Source organism: Schistocerca nitens, chromosome 1 (assembly GCF_023898315.1).
Source record: "Schistocerca nitens isolate TAMUIC-IGC-003100 chromosome 1, iqSchNite1.1, whole genome shotgun sequence".
In the NCBI taxonomy this organism is placed as follows: domain Eukaryota; kingdom Metazoa; phylum Arthropoda; class Insecta; order Orthoptera; family Acrididae; genus Schistocerca; species Schistocerca nitens.
Genome location: NC_064614.1, coordinates 888079494 through 888104689, shown reverse-complemented (window position 1 = coordinate 888104689; position 25196 = coordinate 888079494). Strand labels below are relative to the sequence as shown.

The 25196-nt window shown below is 43.9% G+C and overlaps 1 protein-coding gene across 4 annotated transcripts in view; it reads right to left on the bottom strand.

Moving 5' to 3' along the window:
• LOC126264017 (kinase D-interacting substrate of 220 kDa) overlaps window positions 1-25196 on the bottom strand; it is a 403196-nt gene that overhangs the window by 158779 nt on the left and 219221 nt on the right. The window contains exon 1 of one of the 4 annotated variants that reach the window (XM_049960967.1): window positions 8809-8824. The exons of the other annotated variants lie outside the window; for them this stretch is intronic. The gene's annotated coding sequence lies outside the window, so the exon portion shown is untranslated. Of the gene's footprint in view, window positions 1-8808; window positions 8825-25196 lie in introns of those variants that run through there. 4 annotated transcript variants of the gene reach the window in all.

Genomic DNA, 25196 nt, shown 5'->3' with positions numbered 1-25196 from the left:
TGGCCGAGCAACTGTCTCGTCACAATACGCCAGTCACTGCTCTGGATGAACTGTGGTATCGTGTTGAAGCTGCAGGGGCAGCTGTACCTGACACGCCATCCTAAGCGAATCAAGGCCGTCATTACAGCCAGAGGTGGTTGTTCTGGATACCGATTTCTCAGGATCTATGCACCCAAGTCCGCAGCTCGTGGTCGTGCGGTAGCGTTCTCGCTTCCCGCGTCCGGGTTCGATTCTCGGCGGGGTCAGGGATTTTCTCTGCCTCGTGATGACTGGGTGTTGTGTGATGTCCTTAGGTTAGTTAGGTTTAAGTAGTTCTAAGTTCTAGGGGACTGATGACCATAGATGTTAAGTCCCATAGTGCTCAGAGCCATATGCACCCAAATTGCGTGAAAATGTAATCATATGTCAGTTCTAGTATAATATATTTGTCCAATGAATATCCGTTCATTTACCAAACAGTCTACAATTTCGAGGTACATGCAACCTTGAGGGCACTGAAGGATGTGAGATCATCTGCATTTCTTCTTTGTGTAGCAATTTTAATGGCCAGTAGTGTAGTTAACCGCATGGTATTATCTCTGTCAGGAAACGAACTGGATTCTAACGTGACGTAAGGGAGTATTTCACCGAATGGGCGCAAGTTTTCGTTTATGGAACACCTGTTCCAGCCACTGGTCATATTCGTGCCTTCTCAGTTTTAGAGCGGAAAAGGAAGAAGTACTCCTCGGAAATCAAGCATCAAGGTAGTGGCCCCACTTCTGGCGCTCCTTCTTCCACAGAGGGCCGCTTAAGGGAGGCACCCTTGGGATCAAGTCTTGATAAGAGGCTCGCCGGCATGGCCAAGTTCAGATGATATGCAAACAGCACGACTCCGTTGAGAGCGTGTACTACAGAAGCTGCAGGAAAAATTCGCTATCTGCGTTGATCCGGCGGCGCTAGTCTCGCTATCCACAGCAGCATCCTCATCCTCAGTATTCGTTACGTTCCGAGCAGCGGGCTCGAAAGAACGGCACAACTCAGCTGTTGGGAGACATATGGCTAACTGCACACTTCCGAAGCTTCAAGTCACGGTTGCTTCTTCAGTTCCGTCTCCTTTATCTCAAGCACGATGTTGTATCTGCTACAACAGTCTCTCCTCGCACTAACACACACATCCAAACGGACACGTTTACGCTGATCAACAATCAAATATTTCTCACGGAAACATATCTGAGGTCACAGATCTCACAGAAATGCCGTGCTGTGGAACACTACACACATCTCAGTCGATTTTTATGTGCAAACTAAGTGACAACCCCCGCACTGCCCGGGTATTCATTTTGCCAATGTTCTACTAAAAACGAAAACAAAAAACGATCTTTGTTTGTAGTGTACAGTTTTTCTACGCTGAGCGCAGCTGCTTTGCGCGTCTACAACGCGATTTGTAAACGTCTCTATTGCAACGCCGCTTCACAACTCTACGGACCTCTACAGTTTTCGCTTAAAGGCGTTAGCGCTTCGCAGCTGAAAGCTATCAAAAGCGCTGCCAGGTGAGAGGGATGTCCCAAGCTGACTCGAGCCTAGAAGTGTCTCAGTAGTAAACAATAATTAATGATTAAAACTTCATGCGTGAGGCGGCATTTATTTCACACATCTCAGTGTTTATTACGTCTTATTCCTTCAAATACGCGGCGTACAATGAAATATTTGTGTAGGTACATTCAGTGGCATATGCGGATACTGGCTCTGAGCAGTATGGGACTTAACTACTGAGGTCATCAGTCCCCTAGAACTTAGAACTACTTAAACCTAACTAACCTAAGGACATCACACACATCCATGCCCGACGCAGGATTCGAACCTGCGACCGTAGCGGTCGCGCGGTTCCGTACTGTAGCGCCTAGAACCGCTCGGCCACCCCGGCCGGCCTGCATTACTACTGCAGTCTAAAATCTGAATCTTCTTACTGCAATCACACCTCGTTCTCCTCCTTTCAATATTCTGGAATATACTCTTTCCTCCACTCCCAAATTTTTAAAAAATTAATTCTCCTCAGTACGATTCAAAGCCTTTTCATTTGTTAATCTCTGGTTGGTCAGTTGATTCGGAGGAGGGAACCAAACAGCGAGGTCATCGGTCCCATCGGATTAAGGAAGGATGGGGAAGGAAGTCGGCCGTGCCCTTTCAAAGGAACCATCCCGGCATTTGCCTGAAGCGATTTAGGGAAATCACGGAAAACCTAAATCAGGATGGCCGGACGTGGGTTTGAATCGTCATCCTCTCAAATGCGACTCCAGTGTGTTAACCACTGCGCCATCTCGCTCGGTCGTTAATCTTTCTAACCATCTTACCTTCTGCACTCTTCTCTATTCTCTTCTTACCTGTCACGTTTACCGCCCACGTTTCGCTTCCATATGAGGCTATACTGTAGACGAACACTTTCAGAAAGGACTTCCAGATATCAGATATTTAAAAATTTCTACTTTGCATGAGATCTTTTCTTGCTATTTTCGGTGTACATTTTAGATGCTGTTTACTTATAGTAGCACCGACAGTTATTCCGCATCTTAAGCAGCGAAACTCATCTACTACTTTTAGTAGCCCACTTCCTAATGTAATACCTTTGACGTGACCTGATGAAATTCGAATACATTCTGTTACAAATTCTGTCAATATTCACCTTTTAACCTCTTCTCAAGACATTATCCACTCTGTTCAACTGATCTTCGGAGCCATTTGCTGTCTTTGAGTTTGACTGTCATTTCTTCTGATTGAACTTTATAAATACCTTTCTAAATTTCTCCTTAGTTTCCTTGACTGCTCGCTCTATGTAAATATGCTACTGCGTTAGAAAACCCGATGATACCCAGCAGACCGAAAAGTATCCTGATCGGGTATTTAACACAATTTATATAAGTACTTAGAAGTGATAGGACTGGCATGGTCCGTTGTTTGTAAATCTGGTTTCGTAGCCTTACCAGAGACAGCTCTACAAGTTCTCGCTTGATCGTTTTGCTTACGTCTTGTCGGCTCGTCAAAACATGTTGGCCAAGACGCAGGGCGTGACGCGGCGATTCAGTGACGCATCGCTGGTCTTCTGGACGTTTGTCAAATCTCAGTTCCACATGGTACAACACAAACGAGCGCGTGACGCCCGTCCGTATTTAGGAGGTGGCGCGACAGACATCAGCTGCACTGCTGCCAGCTACGACCCACCATCACATGCACCCGGAAGTTGCAATACATCACGGTCAACCTGTCTCGCATAATGCGCGCATAGCGTAGAACTGGCACGGTTAACGTACAAACTAAAACTAACACGGCAATGCACATAATGTGCCTATTTATGCTAGCCATTGTGAGCATGTTAAGTGAGTTGCTTATAAATCTAATGATTGTCAAAACCATAGCATAATGAAAATTTCCTTTGGCTAATAGGCCTGGAGCAGGCCTTTCGTCTGCCACTAACCCTACCTGGGGAAGGGGTGCTAAGTTTAACGCGCAATCGGAAAGACGTGTCTCTCCTGGCGGCCCCTTATACCTTTGAGAGGTGAAGACTGGTTTAATAATTCCCTGATCCGGCCGTGATTCGATCCTGCAACCTTTAGGTTTCCAGGCATGCGCTTTACGAAGTCACCAGGCCTATAGCAAACTGTGTTTGTAACAGCAGCGTGGGAGTGCGGAATAAGTTATTATACAAATTTGTTCCCATATCACAGAAACTTATCTCCAGCCATGGACTGCTTTTCGAATCAATATCTACACTGCAACCGTAGCACCTACTGGGAGTTTGTTGTGGGAATTTCGATATGTCATGTACTCTCTTCCTTGCAAATAACTTACGTCGTCCAAGAACGAATGATCAGTTTCCTATTCCAGTATGGAATTGCCAGTGGTCTGCCCATGTATGCTACGTACTTTACAGTCCTCTAATGTGCAAATCCCTTTTCGCTTACTGTTCCATATTAAAATATTTACGCCTTTGCCACTCCGTTGGTGTTATCTCCACAGACCCCGCGGAAAATCCTCTGGCTGAGCTGTAGCTTTTCTGATGGTCTTATTCTGATATGGAGAAAGCCCTATGTTAGCAACTAACAGAAGGAAACAGTGAAAATGTAAGAGTCAGGCCTCTTCGTTAAAGCGACTGCTCGTCAAAATCAGGAAATCCGTGTTCGAGTCCCGATGTGGCATTTTCGTTTTTCACGACATATTCAAAATATCTTTTGTTTCTTCGCACATAATAGAAGATTTCCTTTGTGAAGTTCGACTAATGTGTTTAGAACTACTTCGCTTAAGACACCGCTGAGTGCGTGGTGGAATGTAGTGTGTGTCAAGTTTATATGACTGAACTAGACAGAAGGTCTATTCAACACGAGAAATAAGACGGCGAGAATCTGGCTCACTGGCACCATCTGACGGACTAAGACCGTCAACATAGGCATATATCCTCAGACAATTTAACAACGTCGACAGGCTTATCATGTAACTCAGGAGATTAGATTACTGTTTGGTAATGAGAAACTGTACTTCTCACGTTTTAGATGAAATTGCGGTTATGACAATTCATTAATCAAAGTGATTTCAACCAACTGCCGCACTAGTGAATTAGCCTTAGATTACGGAAGCAGGGAAGTGAGAAAAGAGATCAGTGTTTAACATCCCATCTTCATCTACATACATATTTCACAAGACAATATAAAGTGCATGGCGGAGGATACCATCTACCACCGCTAGTCACTCCCTTTCCTGTTCCACAGGCAAATTGAGCGAGGGAAAAATAATTACAGTATCTGTGTGCTTCCGTACGAGCCCTGATTTGCCTCATCTTTTCTTCACGGCTCTTATGCGAGAAGAATGTTGATGGAAGTACGATTATTCTGCAGTCTGTCGCAAATTCCGGTTCTCTAAAATTCCTCGATAGGATCGCGAAAAGAACTTTTTGACTTCAGGGAGAACTTCTTGCCTTCAGGAATTCCAAGCTGAGATTACGGGAATACTCGCATACCGAGCCCATCGGTAAGGCATCGATTACGAGGAATCTGAGTTTAAGGGAACAATCGCATACCGAACCCACCGGTAAGACGTCGACTATGAGGTAATTAGAGAAGAAAAGCGATGTCGAATTGACACGTAGTGGGGAAGGCAATCAGCCGTGCGCAAGGACACAGTAAAGGCGACGAGTGGTGGGCATGACGCAAAAACTGTGGAGCGCCAACCAACTGCTGCTTGGCCAGGCCCCGCCTAGGACGTAACACGTCACGTCACACAGCGATAGCTCCGGAGCCAATTTAATGTTTTCAGACCCTGACGCTCAGTTGACCGGAGAAGGGAAGGGCGAATCTCGTTCCGTCTCGCTTCTGCACATAACTTCTCTCCAAAATACTCGTGCACAGAAGTCTCACGAAAATACAGACGATTCGAGGATCCTTTTTACTGCAGTCTTGTACGTGTGTGTAAGAAATGACAGAAGGCGAAGCGAATCCCTAATTTCACTGTTAAGTAATGATGTCATTCTTCATCCGCTGATCACGTGGCCGTATTACTGATCGCAACACCGGTGACCTACCTTCAGCGGATATACGCGATCTTGCAAAACTAATCTAAGTGCATTCCAAATACCATGAGAAGTGATTTGCAAAAATTAAGTATTAATGGTACAGAACTGTGCTAATGTCGCCAGTATCGTCACGGGATTTCTCTCTGTTGGTAGGAAATGGCCATCCCCAATTACTGAAGTAATTGCTGACGAAATTAGAAAGATACCACGTCAACAAACTGGTGAAATAAATAGTGGCATTGACAGCACGTACGGATATGAAATGGTATGAGGAGGTGAGAATAACCGATGAGAGCTTTATTTCATTGTAATAAATTGAGAAACTTGTGCGGTGTTCACAAAAGACGTTACTTACGCAAGACATCTACGACCTATCTACTGTAAGTATTTGAGGGCGTTGTGTGTCAATACCTAAAGTGTATAGAGATGGGTGGCAATAGTTTACTTTAATTCCAATGAGAATCTTACGTAAATGTCTGGACATCTTGGCTGAACGACATTCACAAAAGGATGCTGAGTGTCTTGCAAAAAGAAAACAAATATCGACCGAAGAACGTAGGAAAATGCATCTCTCTTATACGTTGCTCACGTACGAATCGCAGAGTAAACGTTAAATTAGCTGCAGCGCACATTCGCTCGCAGAAACAAATAGCATTAAACACGCGATACAATGAAGGACAGTTCTGCCACGAGGTTCACAGTTTTCAGTCGTGTACAGATTTCCATTTTATTAGGGCTACATTTTATTAGGGCTAGGATACTGGCGTATCCGTTGTGTCCTCCTTAACAACAGTGAAATGGTTTGCGGAATTTTTCACGTCGGAGGGTCCTAATTCGTTGATATTTTCGGTAGCTCATCGCTTACTTGAAAAGACTATTACTATTCCCAATTCATGTTAACTGAATGGCTCTGGTGCCCAATGCGATAAGCAAGAACTTAAGTGCACGCTTCAGGATACGCGCAATCTTAATTCGCAAATCCACAGTGCTGTGCAATTGTATTTAGATGGGTAACAGGATGAGACCTCGACGGTAGAGTCTGTAGACCGACACACTTCCCGTGTTACATGTACTGTCAGGTTGAGAGTCACACCGAAGCTCTCACAATATCCTGGAAAACTTCCCCTCTTTAACGACATAACGAGGCGGGTTTAGCCTACTGCGGTAAGTGTTCGGCAACGCCAATAGTCGCATTCCCCCCGTCTCCTGGAACAGCATTCCTAGATGATTTCCTGTACGTCAATCGCACCTACAAAAGCTAGTGACAAATGTGTACGCGGTTTTCTCCATTTATTTTGCGAATAACTACCATGCTGCGTTCACGATGCAGCTATTTATACGAAGTAAAATAAGCATCGTATTTGGGAACGACGGCCGGATTTGAAGTCTTCGGAAATTTTTCTAACAGAATCAACCCAGTGTGGAGATAATTACCGAATTGTGCTGGTCAAAGCTACTTTAGCACCGTCTGCAATAACCCGGCTGCAGACGTAACAATAGGTATTAACAAAAAGACTAGACATCTAACGGGAGCGTTACACGGGCTTTTTTGTCTACCACGTTTTCCAAGGATTTCTTCGAATAATTATGGTCGGCGCCGCCACTGGTGTGATTTCGTTAAATATACCTGCGTCAGTAACGATCGTATGCTACGTAGAATAGTCGCGAAACAGATGCATGTTTCGACTGTGTTCCTTGTTCGATTCCGAATACACACATTCGTTTCGACTGAAATATGTTCATCAGTTCAAATGGCTCTGAGCACTATGGGACTTAACATCTGAGGTCGTGAGTCCCCTAGAACTTAGAATTACTTAAAGCTCACTAACATAAGGACATCACACACATCCATGTCAGAGGCAGGATTCGAACCTGCGACCGCAGTGGTCGCGCGGTTCCAGATTGAAGCGTCTAGAACCGCTCGGTCACACCGGTCGGTCCTATGTTCACCCGTCATTAGTTAGAAAATCACTTTACAATATATAAGAAAGTTCACCTTGTAATGGTTCTTTATTTACATGACCATTACGGCAGTCCAACTCCAGTTCTCGATACCAGTAATATCGTACTACTTTTCTGCGAAGTAACAGACATATTTTTGTGACAATATTCACATTTGGTTTTATTAATGTATAGGTACTCCGATGTATCGATATATTACAGTGATATCGTTCTTGTGTGTATTCATTTCTGCGAGACTGTCATAATCTCTGACTTACTTGTAACCGTTTTGGCGCGAATGCGCACAGAGCAGTCTTTGTTTCACTTTGCAGAAGTTAAGTTGTTATTTCGCTTTGTAAAAGAACAGTCAAGTCTTGTGTTTGGTTAAAGTGTAAATTAAATATATGAAGATTGATACAAAACTGTTTTCTTGATGATGTGACAATTAAGAAGAAGTATATGTGAATTTACAAGAAGTTTAATAAAAATGTGGATCGTGAACACCAAGTCAAAAATTATTTCTACCACACGATTGTTCTGATCTGGAATTGTTTGATCATTAAGAATTTTCTGAAAAACGTATTTGTTAGGTCTTCAAATATTGCTAAAATACCGATCTGGACCTTGTAGCATTCAAAGTGGAATCACCCTAGAATCAACAAGATGGGCCATAACAACTTCGACGAAATCTACGTGCCAAAATTAATGACTTTTTTACACGGACTTCATTATTTCCATTCTGACGACACCATCCACAGTCAATAACTTTGTCGTTGCCCGATTAAGCGAACATATGCTGCGTGAGCAACATTATTAATCTGATTTCTAACCTACTTTGCAAGTGGGGGTGTTGTTAGAACCTTGACGTTTTTACCTACACTACTTAAGGGCAGTACTCCCACTTTTTGACTGTATGAGAACAATAAACAACAAAGGAAAACTGCACGTATGATTTAATGATGCATTTCCAGAACGCACAGTCTGATCTTAAGACCACTGGTCCTTTATAGCGGAAATCTCGGACCTGCCGATACCAGCCGCCTGCTTCACGTAACCAAGCTGGCGCACATAAACAACTCATCTAAATATAATATGCGTGAAATATGCCCCCACAAGAAGATTTCCTGTTATTCTCGTGAAAATACGTTCACTGCCTTCGGCGGCTCACAAGCAGACTGCGACATCCCAATCTAAACTAGACCTCGGGCTCAGCTAGAGATCAGTCTTTCACGACTACGTATCGGTAAGTTCAATCCACCCCAATGAAACAGATGCTCCCATGCACACTGTTCGCCACGACGGCGACGCAGAGGGAAGAGGCGGTGCAGTACCTGTCCCTTGGCGGGGGCGGCGGCGCGCAGCACGCAGTAGTGGGTGAAGAAGCTGCCGTAGGAGCGCGGGCAGCGCGGCAGCACGGGCACCAGCTCGAGCGCCGACGGGCCCTTGTCGGCCATCGCTGCCTGCGGACTGGACGCCCCGGCGCGCAGGCGGCCGCCGCCGGCTTATCTCGCGCGTCATCCCTAATCTCCCTCCGCTCTCCTCTCCTAGACAGCCTACAGCCGTGCACCAGCTCTTCCCCCGCAGGACACCAATAACAACCGGAGCGTGGACCAGTCCGACGCGATGAGGGCAATACGTACAGCTCCACAGTCACGTAATAAATTCCGTGAGCACGTCCTGTTGACAGCGCGCTGCCGACCGACCGCTCAGCTAGCTACCCTCTACAAAATTCGTCACTGAATGTCAGTACTGCAGCGCTGCCACGACTATTTAGATTTAGGTAAGCTTTTGACAATGTTGACTGGTATACAACTCATCTACACCTACATCCATACTCCGCAAGCCACCTGGCGGTGTGTGGCGGAGGGTACCCTGAGTACATCTATCGGTTCTCCCGTCTATTCCAGTCTCGTATTGTTCGTGGATAGAAAGATTGTCGGTATGCCTCTGTACGGGCTCTAATTTCTCTGATTTTATCATCATGCTCTCTTCGCGAGATATACGTAGGAGGGAGCAATATACTGCTCGACCCTTCGGTGAAGGTATGCTCTCGAAACTTCAACAAAAGCCCGTACCGAGCTACTCAGCGTCTCTCCTCTAGAGTCTTCCACTGGAGTTTATCTATCATCTCCGTAATGCTTTCGCGATTACTAAATGATCCTGTAGCGAAGCGCGCTGCTCTCCGTTGGATCTTCTCTATCTCTTCTATCAACCCTATCTGGTACGGATCCCACACTGCTGAGCAGTATTCAAGCAGTGGGCGAACAAGCGTACTGTAACCTACTTCCTTTGTTTTTGGATTGCATTTCCTTAGGATTCTTCCAATGAATCTCAGTCTGACATCTGCTTTACCGACGATCAACTTTATATGATCATTCCATTTTAAATCACTCCTAATGGGTACTCCCAGATAATTTATGGAATTAACTACTTCCAGTTGCTGACCTGCTATTTTGTAGCTAAATGATAAGGGATCTATCTTTCTATGTACTCGCAGCACATTACACTGGTCTACACTGAGAATCAATTGCCATTCCCTGCACCATGCGTCAATTCGTTGCAGAGCCTCCTGCATTTCAGTATGATTTTCCATTGTTACAACCTCTCGATATACTACAGCATCATCCGCAAAAAGCCTCAGTGAACTTGCGATGTAATCCACAAGGTCATTTACATATATTGTGAATAGCAACAGTCCTACGACACTCCCCTGCGGCACACCTGAAATCACTCATACTTCGGAAGACTTCTCTCCATTGAGAATGACATGCTGAGTTCTGTTATCTAGGAACTCTTCGATCCAATCACACAATTGGTCTGATAGTCCATATTCTCTTATTTTGTTCATTAAACGACTGTGGGGAACTGTATCGAACGCCTTGCGGAAGTCAAGAAACACGGCATCTACCTGTGAACCCCTGTCTATGGCCCCCTGAGTCTCGTGGACGAATAGCGCGAGCTGGGTTTCACACGACCGTCTTTTTCGAAACCCATGCTGATTCCTACAGAGTAGATTTCTAGTCTCCAGAAAAGTCATTATACTTGAACATAATACGTGTTCCAAAACACTGTAGGGAATCCCGAAGGTAGCGCGGATAAAATACAGGGAATGGACGGTTATTTGCAAGTGATACAGAAGCCAGACTGCAGTTATGCGGCACAATGGGATTAAAGACGTCAGCTGCCAACGGGCATTGATTTATATCAATGGAGCAAGTTGAAAATTTGTGCCCGACCGGGTTTCGAACCCGAGTCTTCTGCTGACTAGGCAGATGCATTGAGCACTACGCTGTCTGGACACAGTGATCACCACAAGCGTACAGCCAACTCACGACGCCTCCCGTCAGACCCAAATTCTCAACTTACACAACACACTGTTGATTGGTTGGTTCATTTGGGGGAGGGGACCAAACAGCGACGTCATCGGTCCCATCGGGTTAGCGAAGGATGGGGAAGGAAGTCGGCCGTGTCCTTTCAAAGGAACCATCCCGGGACCGATGAACTCGCTTTTCCGTCCCCTCGCCCCAAATCTGCGGTTTTTCAATATATAAAATTTGTTTACATACAGAGTGAAAAACCGCAGAAAAGGGATCAAAACGAGCGGTAAACATTGTACACGGTTTACTGACGATATCAGGAATTTTAGTACACTCTGAAAAGGACATGACTCTCTGACGTTTCGGATAACCATCGAAACTAAACTAAAACAATGGTGATAGATAAATTGAACGTACAAGTTACGACAGCAATTGAGGTACGAAATAAACTACTGGTGCAAGTAAGTAAGTTTTGCTACTCAGGAAGTACATGAACTCATGACAACTAAAATAAGAGTAATTCATTAACAAGCAACCACCTCAATACGGAAACACGAACGAAATTCACCAAGAGACTTATTGCGACCATTTCAAGCTATTTTGTGAAGGGTGGACTCTGCAGAAACAAGGAAACAGAAGATTGGAACCACTGGCGATGCGAGTATTGGAAAGAGCCACAAACTCATCTTCGAATGAAAGAAAATCCATCGAAAAAATGCTAAAAAAATCGAAGAGCTAAGCACAACGATTAAAGCGATATAGGAAAAAAAGCAGATTAGTTGGGCCACCTAACCCAACATAACAGCTTCATAAAAAATATCTTAGAAGGGAAAATCCTTGGGAAAAATCAGTGCGAAGCCCCAGAGCATTCACATTACAAATTGCTTTCAGTGGAATGAATTACAGCAACTACAACAAAACAGTAAAAACAGCGACGTACAGAGGAGGAGGAGGGCCACGTCATCAAGGTGCTGCCTTTGGTGTCTGATGATGATGATAATTTTAGTTCATAACAAAGTCAACAGATCACGTCAAAAGTGTCCGAACACCCATATGAAATGCAGAAATGACCATTATCACTAGGAACGGACCCGCCAGCATACCGGAGGAGGAGGAGAGCATTGTGTTAGCAGTAAAAAATCAGTATTAAGAGCTGAGTGACTTAGAAAGCGGCCAAGTGTTTGGACGTCATCTCAGTAACAGATCATTCATCAGGGTCACTGCAACGCTTCTTAAGCTGCCCAAGTCGACTGACTGTGATGTGATGTCATTGCGAGGTGGAAACGTGGAGGAGCAACCACAGATAAACCAAGGCCAGACAGACCTCAAGCACTGATGGACAGGGACCATCTAGCAATTCGGAGAGTGGTTGTACAAAATTGCATGAAATCTGCGGAAGGAATGACTCGTGAGTCCCAAAGTGCTATAAGCAGACCAACTAGCACAATGGCTGTGTGTTGGGAGTTAAAAAGAGAGGACTACAACGGTCGAGCACATTCCTTTAGTCAGCGTTAATGGTGCGATGTAAAGTGCGGCGCCAATGGACAGTGCCAATGGAGTGCCTCGAGAACGTTACCTGCCATCATGTGTAGTGCCAACGGTGAAGTATGACGGAGGTGACGTTACCATTATGGGGGCGTTCTACGACGTTAGTGTTTGGTCCCTTTACTGCGCTTAAATTTTCTCCACACAGAGATCATTAGACGCGAAGCACTACCTCAGCTGAAAAAAAAATTAAAAAATGGAAAAATAAAGGGGGCCATAGTTAACGGGCGACCCCGGACGTTCAGATGAAGCGATTCAGGGAAATCACCATCATCAATGTCGATTTCATCATCACTGTCGGCGTCAATGATGCTCAAACGCACTCTTGCTGTTTCTCTGTTGTATAATGTTACTTCCCTAGCCTCCCTCTCTCATGGGACCGATGATAAAATCTTAAGCTGTAACTGAGCGGTACGTGGAGGATTACTCGAGAGTCTTCTTTTACAATAATAGTGATTTAATAAGGCAATAAAGTAATATAGTTAGCAGTTACAAAGTAATCTTGGATTACGCAACGGTCCGTGTGGTACTTACTGAATATCAACGTTATTAAGGCACCTCAAACTGGTACTAGGATATCGAAAGCCGCACAGTACACAATGCAGATCAAATTTAAGAAATATTTTTAATAAGCAAAATTAAGAGCGTTTCGTTCATCTTTTTCTAGAAAGAAACCTGGAGCGGTAAGTTTTAAAGATGCCTGCTTTTTTTTTACGGATCGCTTCATGACCTCTAACTCTTTTATAAGATAGTAGCCTCGTACTGCATTTACGACGGCATCTCTCAACACGATAACCTCAGCATCTACGTGGAAACGGGGCCACCTATAATTACACTGGTGTATCCGCTATCATACTGCCGGGATTTCCTGGCAGCAAAGGAAAACCACCACACCAACAGAGACTCATCCCAGCGCAAAGCAAATCCTGATACACAGGCGTGTCGACCCCTAGTTTTTTTACATGCATTCAGAGTACACACAACGGAGTACCTGGTCCCATTCTACTGCTAGAAAAGTCGTTGTCACAAAAAAGTCTCCTGGTACTATTATTCTAAAGTACTCGTCTTGGGTAGTGGCTTTAATTCGATTACAACGTAACTTTTTCCTCTACAATATTTTGGAAAATAACGCAGAATCGCATCCTGGTCAGTTTCCATGTAAAACATGTTAACGTGTGTCCCAGAGCCACATCTGAAACACTCTTTATGTGTAATACTCATCTCCGTCGATTGGGACTCTATGGCTCAAGCGATCTTCTGACTTTTACGTGCACATCCTTCGTGCACATCCTTCTCGTAATTCAATGATAGCCTGAAAATTTATGAGCGCGAGATAACATCAGAAGGACGCAAACAGGGATGTAAATCAGCCCTTACTGGTCTAACACGTGTCGCTGATAGACTACACGTACCTCAGCCTCCAGTTCACTCCATGTGAACACGAATTCTACAGAACGAGTTTTACTTTTTTCCTCCACCTGACTATCCCCAGTGTGTTGATAACGGGTAGGTTGAATATGTCGTGCGCGTCCGCTGTGTGGGATACCATATACATTTCACTTTCATCTAAGCCTTAACTGTAGTCGTGGGTCCAGTGCACCATGTTCAGTTTTTGAATGTGTGTGAGAAACGTAACGGGCGCCACAGCTCCCCCCGGGCCCTCCACCTCCAACTTTTAGGTACCTTCCGGCACTAAGTTGAAAATCACATGTCTGACAGGCGTGTTTCACTCACTGTTCCTGAGACCAGCATCGGATTACGCGTAGGTCTACTGGAACAAACACTACAGATATGCCACTTACTTGCCTTTTCGTTATTTGTTCAGTTTTATTGTTTAATTTCAGATAGTTGTAATTGGAAATAATATATATGATGTATTACAGCGATGGTTGAATATCGAACACCTGTGCATAATCATCTTCTGGCCTCAACTTCAGATAATGTTTTTTCAGACAATGACGAAAGTCTCTATCGTGACCAAAACTCTGAACTGTCTGACAGCGAAGAGATTCAAGATAAAGCTGAAGTGAATGAAGGAACTAATTCCACGAAATATTTATAGGGAAAAAATTGATTCACAAGCGCTATGAAGCATATCCTGCAAGAAACGCTCGTATCAGAAGCCGTAACACAGGTTGAGTCAAAAAGGACTTTACAAGTATGGAATGGTGCAGAAATGTATTGAGGTAACTTACAGAATCGGTAGATGTGTCATTTTGTAGCAAACAACCTCAAGTTTCACGTAAGTGTCAAGTATCATTTGGTTTCATGTGACTACCATTTGCGATGCGGCAAACATACCATCTGTTATCAGTTTCTTCCCATAGACGTTGGAGGAGCCGGCCGCTGTGGCCGAGCGGTTCTAGGTGCTTCAGTCCGGAATCGCGCTGCTGCTACGGTCGCAGGTTCGAATCCTCCCTCGGGAATGGATGTGTGTGATGTCCTTAGGTTAAGTTAGGTTTAAGTAGTTCTAAGTCTAGGGGACTGATGACCTCAGATGTTAAGTCCCATAGTGCTTAGAGCCATTTGAACCACGTTGCAGGAAACCGGGCATAATTTGTGCAACGGCTACATAAATTCGATTTTTCAGGTCGGTTAAATTATTTGGTAGGGGAGGAACGGGTCTTTAATGAACCGCCAGAGAAAGAAATTCAGTGGTGTCAAATTTGGGAAGCGACGTGGCCGTGTCATTGGCCCTTCATGGCTAATCCACCGACCTGGGAAGCATGTGGCAGTGAACAACCCGTGTCAGCCAAGCTAATTGTAGGCTTGCTTACAGATTCTTTAGCATATTCGGTGCGAAATTTACGCCGCTCAGTTTTTGCAGATTTCTTTTCATGAAACCAAAAATCACAGCGAGCACGCTCCGCCCTATTTTAATTGTGCACTACGCAAACTGGTGGCGGAATGGAGTATTGATGTACTATGTGAATCAAACTTGAGGATGTTTGCTACAAAATGGCACATCAACCTATTCTGTAAGTTATCTCAATACATTTCTGTATCATTCCATACGTTGTAGAATCCTTTTTGACTCACCCTGTCTTATCACACTGGCTTGCACCAGTTGTCGATCAAGTATTCAGCCAGTTGATCCAAATAACTAAAAGCTTCTCAAACAACTTCAGCTCTAAAACTTCAACTAGCAGCACCAGATAATGTTCAAAGCACCCTATAATTGGGGAGATATAAGAGAAAGAGGTGCTCTTTCTGTTCGACTAGTAACAAAGCGAAGACTGTACATTCGAGCGCTAAATGCAAGCTGCCTATTTGCATTACTTGTTCTAAACTACTGTGTAATTAGTGCTTGTAACTTGGCCATCGTCAGCATTTTGGTTGAAGGATATTTGAAGTTTTTGCTTTGATGCTTTCAAGGAGGACTTTTAAAATTTAAGAAAAAAATATTGTTTGTTTCTTCGATCTCTGTTTAGTAATTTCAACGCAATTTTCTTCGATGGCATATTCCTAATTTAGTCTATGTAAGTGTAGATTAGAGTAAAAATGAAAATTCCTCTCATTGATTTTGCTAAATACTACGTTTGTGACGTTTTAATTCAAAGTACAATAAAAAGTTAATAAATAAAACATACTGATATTTTTATTATCATTTCGAAATAGCCCAAAGTACCCACGACTACGGGAGCGTAACTACTTTTCACAACTAGAGTTACAACTGTTCGCTAACGGTGTGGAAAATAGCGCGACCTTCTTCTAAACGGGTGAATAAAAAAAAAGTAAGGAAAATTAGGTTTTAACGTCCCATCGACTTCGAGTTCAAAACAGGAGCTTGGATTGTTTGAAGATTGGGGAACGAAATCGATCACACCCTTTTAAAGGAACCATCCCGGCATTCGCCTAAACCGATTTCGGGAAATCGCGGAAAATGTAAATTCGAATGGTCGGACAGGTATGTCAGACGACTAGAATGCTAGTCGGCACTGCTGGTTATGAAAACCTTCTCGTTAAAGTTACTATTTACTTTTGGCACTTTAGGGGATGGTATACGAGTAAGTGTTCCGTTCTGTGCCAGTTATAGCGCAAGTCACGATTTGTTAAATGTATGCAGCTGGTTGAGCCATATAAAAAGTACAGATATACTTCACTTTATTTCATTTCTGACTACACTCCAGCACTGTCCAACCGGAAAAGATCCCGAATAACATGTGTCTGGGCCGCTCACCACCTGCGCTGCTTGCGCCGCACTGCCATAATACAAAATAATCCTCCCCAAAATAACCATTAATTTCCCGCAAGTTCCACATGTTGGGGCGTTCTAGATATTCTTAATTGCTGAATTAAGTTGTTCGTAATGGAATATAATTATTCTGTTGTACTCACAGGGAAAAGTTCTCCATGATATTTGGCGCATGAATACAATCACGACCATATTTCCGCGCAGTGCGTCAATTCAATGCCTAAGAACCGGGGCTCGGAATGGCGCACGGATACAATATCCAATAATATGTTTGAGTTATCTTCGCAGTCTGTGGGAAGCTGTCTGCTACTACAAACTGTAACGATGATGATATTGTAATGCTCCACGCCGTATTTCCGAATTAGAGTCCAAGCGTCAAAACTACTGCGCCACGTTGCTCGGCGTGTGTATAAAATACAGGTTTTAATTAAACATTCACACTGGCTACTTTTACCAAATAAATGTTCTTTAATTCTGTACACGGTTTCATCCTTGTCTGCTGGGCGTACTGTCATTCAGCTTTTCGTTGCATTTTAACTAACACATCCCTTGTTATACAGTTTGAGCCTATTCCTACAATGGCTCACTAGCTAACAAATGGCAAAAAGCGCTGGAATGAAAAGAGAGGCAAATTCTTTGCACAGGTGGTCATGTTGTCACGAGGCTCCTTTTTATTAATCTGTCGCCAATCCCCCTGCCTGTAGGGCGACACAACGAGGAACTTTCCCACGAGGTTGTGGCCTTAATTTCGTGACTGGGTGCATTACCTGATGCCAGCGGTGTCAGAGGCATACGAGGAATTAAAAAAAAGTGCCTGAGCAGTAGATGCGGAGTGGCTGGATTTGCCGGTCGCTGTGGCCGAGCGGTTCTAGGCGCTTCTGTCCGGAACTGCACTGCAGCTACGGTCGCAAGTTCGAATCCTGCCTCGGGCATCGATGTGTGTGATGTCCTTAGGACTGATGACCTCAGAAGTTAAGTAAGCCCATAGTGCTTAGAGCCATTTCAACCATTTGATGTTGGATTTGGCAGTCGACAGTATTAGTGAGAACTCGAATTAATGAAATTTTTTAAACTATGCTACATCTCACATGTTTAAACGGCGAACCGCCGAGGTGGATCTAGCCCATTTTAGGCGTCCGTACCTGTTATAGGATCACTTAGGTGTTCGTCCGTTTGTTAAGATCCAGTTTCCTCAGGAGTGGAAAGCGGGATCAAGTTGAAATTTATGTCAAGTAAAATGGTTCAAATGGCTCTGAGCACTATGGGACTCAACTGCTGAGGTCATTAGTCCCCTAGAACTTAGAACTAGTTAAACCTAACTAACCTAAGGACATCACAAACATCCATGCCCGAGGCAGGATTCGAACCTGCGACCGTAGCGGTCTTGCGGTTCCAGACTGCAGCGCCTTTAACCGCACGGCCACTTCGGCCGGCTTTATGTCAAGTACTAGGGTCTACGGTCCCTTGGCGGTGGAAAAAAAAATAAAAAAAATAAAAAAATAAGCTTCGAAGTCGCTCCAGTGAAAGGGTCACATATTTTGATACTCGCAAACTCATTCATTAAAAACTATAGATGAATTATCTATATACATAATTAAGTTTGTAAGGAACTGTCATGGCGCGAGTCATACTGGACTGGTCCGATTTCATAAAATATTATGTTTTACGTAAGACTCCACAGCGAGAAGCGCGAGGGGCCAGCACGTAGGCGGGGCCACGCAGTGACATAAAGGCGCCCGGTAGCACCACCTCCCGGTAACGACACACATTCCGCGCTGGCTTCGAGCGTCGCGTCTGTTTCCATTTTACCTTTCTGCCGGCTTTCTTCGCCGCCGCCATTGTTCGTCCTCGCAATAAAAGCGCGCCGCCCCCCGCGTCTCGAACTCGGCATTAAAGCGCGGGTCACGTTGCGAGCAGTTGCAATAAACGGCCGTTAATACCGCCAGTTAAAAGCGTCGTTAGCACATGAATGCCGCGCCGGGCAGCCCTGTTTCCGTCACAGCCTATGCGCTCACTTCGCTCTAGCACGATTCGCAGAACTCGGCCAAAAGCCAGCACAGCGGCCCATAAATACAGCACACTTGCAGCGCTACTCTACAACAAGATACAACTGTCACAACTGCGACTGCATCAGGCTTATGTTCGAAATACTTCGAGGAAGAAGAAAGCAGGCAGAGAGAGGACGAGAAGAAACAGATTCTCCGTCAATACTCAGCGCATAATCTAATGGATAGAAATAAGGCGATACGTACCTCAGAAATCTGTGGTTGGGCTCATTTTTACCCTATACAGTCGCCTTGCAAGCAACTTTAGGGATTGTGTCTGTCGGTAATTTGTGTATCTCTATCATTTTCCCCTTCATCTGTTCCATTCGCGAATGATTCGCGGGGAGAATACCCACTGATAAGACTCCGTAAAACCTCTTCTCCGGATCTATTAACCCTGCCTCGTCAGGGTTCCTGAATGACGCCTAAAACTCCGTCATTCGTCAAACTTCGCCAGCTACCACCTTCGAATGTTATATGCATTTCCTTACACTTCTCAGAGAGGAATCTGCCTTTTTCACAACTAAATTTGTTCTTTATCCACTTCAAACACCTCCACACGTATGAAACGATATTTAGCAGTTGTCACTGGTTACCAGTCGTGTAATTCAACAGCAATGAGCCAGCACAGCTACATACGTAAGACCCACTGTATAACGCATTGCTCAGCGTATTTTTTTTTTAAACCGCTGCCAGCTTTCCTGTTACACTCGCAAATGAAGCAAGCTAAACACGATTGTATGCCTCTATACGAACGCTAACTCTCTTGTTTTTTGCTTACTCTATATACAGATCGTGAGCAGTCAGGGCTCTATGATTTATAATCTACCTACATAACGGCAAGTCTCAGTGAGCAAAGGGCCAAACTACTGGCCATACCTTGTAAAGGAGCTGCTTGAACCGCAAGTGCATAGTGGGTAGACTTGCCTGCCATCCGTCCCGATATGTCGGGACCGTCATCGATATGGACTTTCTTGTCGCGACAAGACCCAATTTTGTACCGATTTTGCAAAATACTGTTAGGAGCTTGGCTCAGGTACTGACGTAACGCCATCTGTTAGCGCAAGATGTAAATGCAGCCTCAGTCAGTTTTATTCATATGAACAAATTTATGTTGAGGAGGTCGTCTCAAAGATGGCGTTGCATGTTAGTATCGCGTATCGACGATGCAAGAACCTTGCAGATCTAGAGCCATCATTCGAGAAAATACCAGATTTCTCCAGTAGTACGGGGCTGGAACTATTTAAGCAGCGCCACGCGGAAGAATCGGGCAGTTCCCATTTGAATAGCGATATGATACGAGGATTCTTGCTAAAAGTAATACGAACAACGAGTGCAAGGTAGTAAAGTTTGAAGATTTTACTGCAGGTATATAGGGCGTGAAGTATATATTGACGTGTACTTCGATGACTAAAGTGTAAGTGTCGACTGTTTACCGTCTAACAACCTTATCATACCTTACAAAAATGCTTAAGGATAGAGACAGAAGGTGTCACTTTTTTATTCCCGCACACAATGCCACTGTGGAAAGAGTATTTTCGCTGATGTTGGCCCAGTGGAACGATAAAAGAAATCGACTGCTGCCGGGGACGGTACAATCAATCTTACAGTGCCAGCTTATTTACAAGCTGACTTGCATGAAGATTTGCTGAAAAAGGTGTAGTCCCCCGAAAAACACGGAGCACCAATTACTTCTGCGGCAGCAAGTTCCAAGTAACTGTCTTATAAATAAAAAGTAATTATATTAAATAAAATTTTAATTCATTTCTACACCCCCATCTCAGAGTGTTCCGACAAGGTCCCAGCTGGATATGGCAATCCTAATTGTGACAATTTTAGCATCAACCTGACAACTTCGAACCCAAGTTCAACCAAAGCAAATTACTAAATCATTGACGAAACAGCATAGGGTCTGCTCTTTAACTGCTGCAGAACAAGATGGGATCACGACCAAAAAACTGCAAGAAAAGGACGTACGGGTCCTCGCAGAAGGACTACAGCACCAGAGAGTCGAAGGATTGTTCGACTGCCCCCGACGAAAAGACGGGTGACACGAGCTGAAATCCGGGTTGACGTTGCAAGCAGTATGTCATAACGAACCCTCGGGAACAAATTCCTGAAGTAGAGTTGGGATTTCGAGTTGCCCTGCATTGTTCACCGCTGACACCATACCACAAAAAAACCGCGACTTCGAAGGTGTAAAGCCAGAGTAAACTGGGGCATTCAGTAGCGTTCGGTAGAGTTCAGCGACGAGTCTCGATTCTGTTTGTGACGATCACATCGACGTCAACATGTACGTAGAGTCCTGGTAAAAGATCAAAGGAAGCAGCCATTCTCGAGCGTCATCATGTCCAACTCCTACAATCGTGGTCAGGGCAAGCTGTTTGATGTCAAAAGGTGAATGAGTTGGTAATTGTTCAAGAGAATATGAATGGTAGCCAATATCTGACAAGATCGCCCAACCCTATTCTCATACTTTTCCTGACCGAGGTACAAAATGGATAACGGAAGAATTCGGACTTCGGCTCACACCGCAAATGCCTCGACGATCGCACGGATCCTCGATGGCCTGTCCCGTCGATGATTCGATTCGCCACCCACAGGAAACGTGTGGGCTGCGATGGGAAGACGTATACTCCCATACCAGCCCCGACCCAGCCCTATTTATGACCTGACGGAGCATATGTTTTAGGGACGGCTAGGGTTGCCAGGTCCAAAACACAGAAAATATGGACTGGGCGTTGTAATTAGTCTGACATTTTGCCTTAAAAACTGGACTACGTTATGTAAACAGTAATAGAATCAATAGTGAATTTTCTTTCGTTTATTAATAATTTATTACAATTTTTTGCGATATCAAGCTTCATCGTGCTTCAACTAAAAAGTAATCAGTCAACATTTTAATAATTCGTCAGTTATGACAGCAACTAACTGTTCAGTTTTGTTAACCGGTTTGTCTTCTTCCCAATATAAACTAAAGGTACTTCACTGAACAACATAAAAAATTTTATCTACTCTTCTTGGGCAGAAAACGAAATTATATTTTCGATTAGACTTACAACTCAACAACAATAATATTTAGTTAAGTAGTAATATTTCTCTCTTGAATCCACTTTATCAATAACATTTTTATCTTGGAAACCATTTCGTGAAACTTCTGACACGATAATTTTAAACTACAGAATTCGGCCCAGAAAGAAAGACATAAGGCGCAGAAATAGCATTGGTTGGTATGTCTACATATGTCATGATAAATCTCCTTATTCCTCCTACATTTATTCCACACGAAGTTAGCTTGGAACAGGCCTTCTCTACTTCGCCGATATACAGCTTAACAAAAAGCCGGACTTGCATATAGTGGCGGACACGACTGTGAAAAAAACCTGACATGACAACCTTAAGGGACGGCACGAAATTCCTCAAGATGACGTCTGGAGGTTATTTGCTTCCTTGCGACAACGTAGAGCTCTCGCCTTCTACTGGTAACGATGGTGATAACTGATGGAATGAAAATACAATCATTGTATAAATATTGTGAACATCTCCACGAAGTCTGATAAATATAGGACTGCTGCTTCATGTTGTAACGTTTTCCATTTCCGTCAATAATGCCCTTCCTCCATGAGACACTGCAGATGGTTTAACAAGAACTGAGTACAGATCAAGAACTATCTCTCTGTACTCTTGAGAGTCACGTAACGGTGATGAAAATTTCTTTCGCTGCTTGAGAACGATTACTAAGTGGAAAAGAGTCTATGAGTGAACTCACGACACTTATTTCCATTAACCGACTACGCTGCCCAAGCAGAAAACGGTATCGCAGGTCGTTTCTAAACAATCTACTTGCGTTGACCCCACCTGCGGACAAATCCTGTGTCACATAATCGACAGTCGTTTCGTATATCTAGGGAACTTGCAATGACGTGAACCTACATACGGCATATGCTAGGAACCATGCTGTACAGCTATAGAACAGACGCTATTTTCAGCTGTTGCTTGCTGCTCGTTAATTGAATTGTGAACCACCAGCACCGGCTCACCGTGCAGTTGGGATGGCTGTGCTTCATCGGCCCTCTGTTTGGACACTATTCTTGTCGCTCGTTGTGCTGCATGTTCGCCTAGTGTATAATGATGTTCAAATTAAAGCGTCCACGCCCGTCGCCATCATTAGAATGTGAGGCAAAAAGACTTGCAACTATTCTGCAGTAAAATTCTCTATTTCAAGCATGCTCCTGTCACGCACCAATATGTGCGAAGTACGTGTAGGATAATCCACTCGATATCTACGGTAATTAACGAGACGCAGACAATAACAAACTAGATTTTTTTATCGGGTATGTTTTCGTGTAGACGTTGGAGTCACGGAAGCGAAGCTGATATTTTTAATGTCTATTTTCGCAGCCACGTCGAGTCACAAAAGGCGGAGTAGATTGCAGCAATTTGCGTAGCAAGAAGGTAATTCATCTGAAGAGGTATCGACAAGCTATTTGTAAGGCCAGACTCACGTATTACTCGTGTTTTCGTAAATGGAGCTGCTACCATTTATGAAACAGAACAAAAAGGGGAACGGCAAACAAATATCTTGAAAAGACGTGGAGCTGAAGCTTGTCTGAAATCCTTTTTGGGTAGACGTTAAAACTTTTTTAAAATCCGTAAATAATTTGTCCATTCATAAGCTTCATTGTCAAGGCGCTAGTTTGCGATCTGCGCGTAAGTGATGGCGAACAACTTGTAACTGAGACAGCGCTGGAGAGCAACCATGCGCCTAATTTATGTAGTGTTGTCATACTGAAAACTACCTGCTGGCTGAGCTCTTAGGAAGTGTAACAAACCTACTACAGACGAGACTGCGTAAACTTCACTTTTCCGTCGTTTCCTGGAGTACTGCTATGCGGTATGGAATCCTTACTAAATAGTATCGGCGGCGGATCTTTAAGTATAGGAAAGGGCTGCTCGTTTTGAATATCACGAAATGGGGACTAGTGTCTCAGGCATATGATCAGCGAGTAGTTTTAGCAATGATTAAGACAAAACATTTGTCAGTGTGGGGAGATATTTTCATGAAATCTCCTCCGAATGAGAAAATATCTTGACTTCCCTCAACATTGGAAGAAGCGACTGCAGTGATAAATAAGAATAATCAGTCAGTGTCAGCACAGGAAGATTTTGGTACTCATTTTTCCCAAGTGCTTTAGAGAGTGGAACGGTGGAGAAATAGTCAAAAATGTTCAAATTTTTGTGAATTCCTAAGGGACCAAACTGCTGAGGTCATCGGTCCCTAGACTTACACACTACTTAAACTAACGTGAACAACACACACACTCATGCCCGAGGGAAGACTCGAACCTCCGGCGGTTGGGGTCGCGCAGTCCGTGACATGGCGCCTCAAACCACGCGGCCACTCCGCGCGGCGAGAAATAGTAGAAAAGTGCAAAGTGCTTAAGTGGGATTTGCAGAGTAATGATGAAGATGTATATATACGTTTTCGTGATGAATTGTAATTTGCTTTTTGCTATCACAGATTTTGATGGTACGTTACCCGAAATGCGTTAATAGTATAAGGCGAAGTAAAAAGTTGTGATCCCGAGTGAACAGTCATTATATACAGATACATCATCTACTATATGTATCTGTTTCATGTTTGGTAAGCATATTTAGTGTCCATATAGAACTTGAATATTTTCCAATTAAATAAAACATCACAATAAAACCAATGCAGACGTGTGGTAAACAGTCTGGATACAGCAGACACAGACAAAAACGCACCCGTTTGCGTTTGGGATGATATGGACACAGTATATAGAAATCGAAATTATTTAATTAACACCACTATCTGCACGGTAAGTCGTTAACATAATTATAGATCAGCACCAGTGTCATCATATATTACGTCCAACTTTTGTAAAATACTGTGACGTGCAAAAAATAATATATTATGAATATGATTTCGCAGTCGCATTTCAAAAACAGGCCAATTGCGCACACAGGAAATAACGAACGCGTCTGCAACAAACCAATAAAAACAGACCAGCCCCGTATTCACTATTTTCCATAGCTAGAGGACTACGTGACGCTATAATGCTATTCCTGAAGGGCGACATTCAAATCCCCGTCAGGTCAGCCTACACCATTATTTTTCGTTCGGGAGAAACACCAGATGTATGTATATCCGAAATAACAGAAACCAAATACGTTTGATAAAGGCAAATAGACCCTTCAGTGCAGATACACACCAAGCTCAAAACTCTTAGGGGAAATGGCGAGATGCCGCAAGTAATTGGGCTACTGAACAGGGGCACTATATCATTAGTGTGCGGTATGAGCTGAGAATCTGGATATGGCGGGAGGCACGCTAGGGTAGTCCGTCGGTTATGGTGAAACTATGTTCGGCTGGCGCAGTGGTTAGAGCATCTGCCTTGTAATCAGGAGACCATAACTCGAATCCCGGTCGGGCACAAATTTTCAACTTGTCCCATTCTTACAAATCAATGCCCACTGGCAGCTAATGTCTTTAATTCTTTTGTGTCTTGAAAGAGCAGATGGTTCCTTTGTAAATGCCATTACCTATTTGCCGCCCCACTCTCGCGCAATCTTTGCGTCAGCTCCGTCTGTGATTA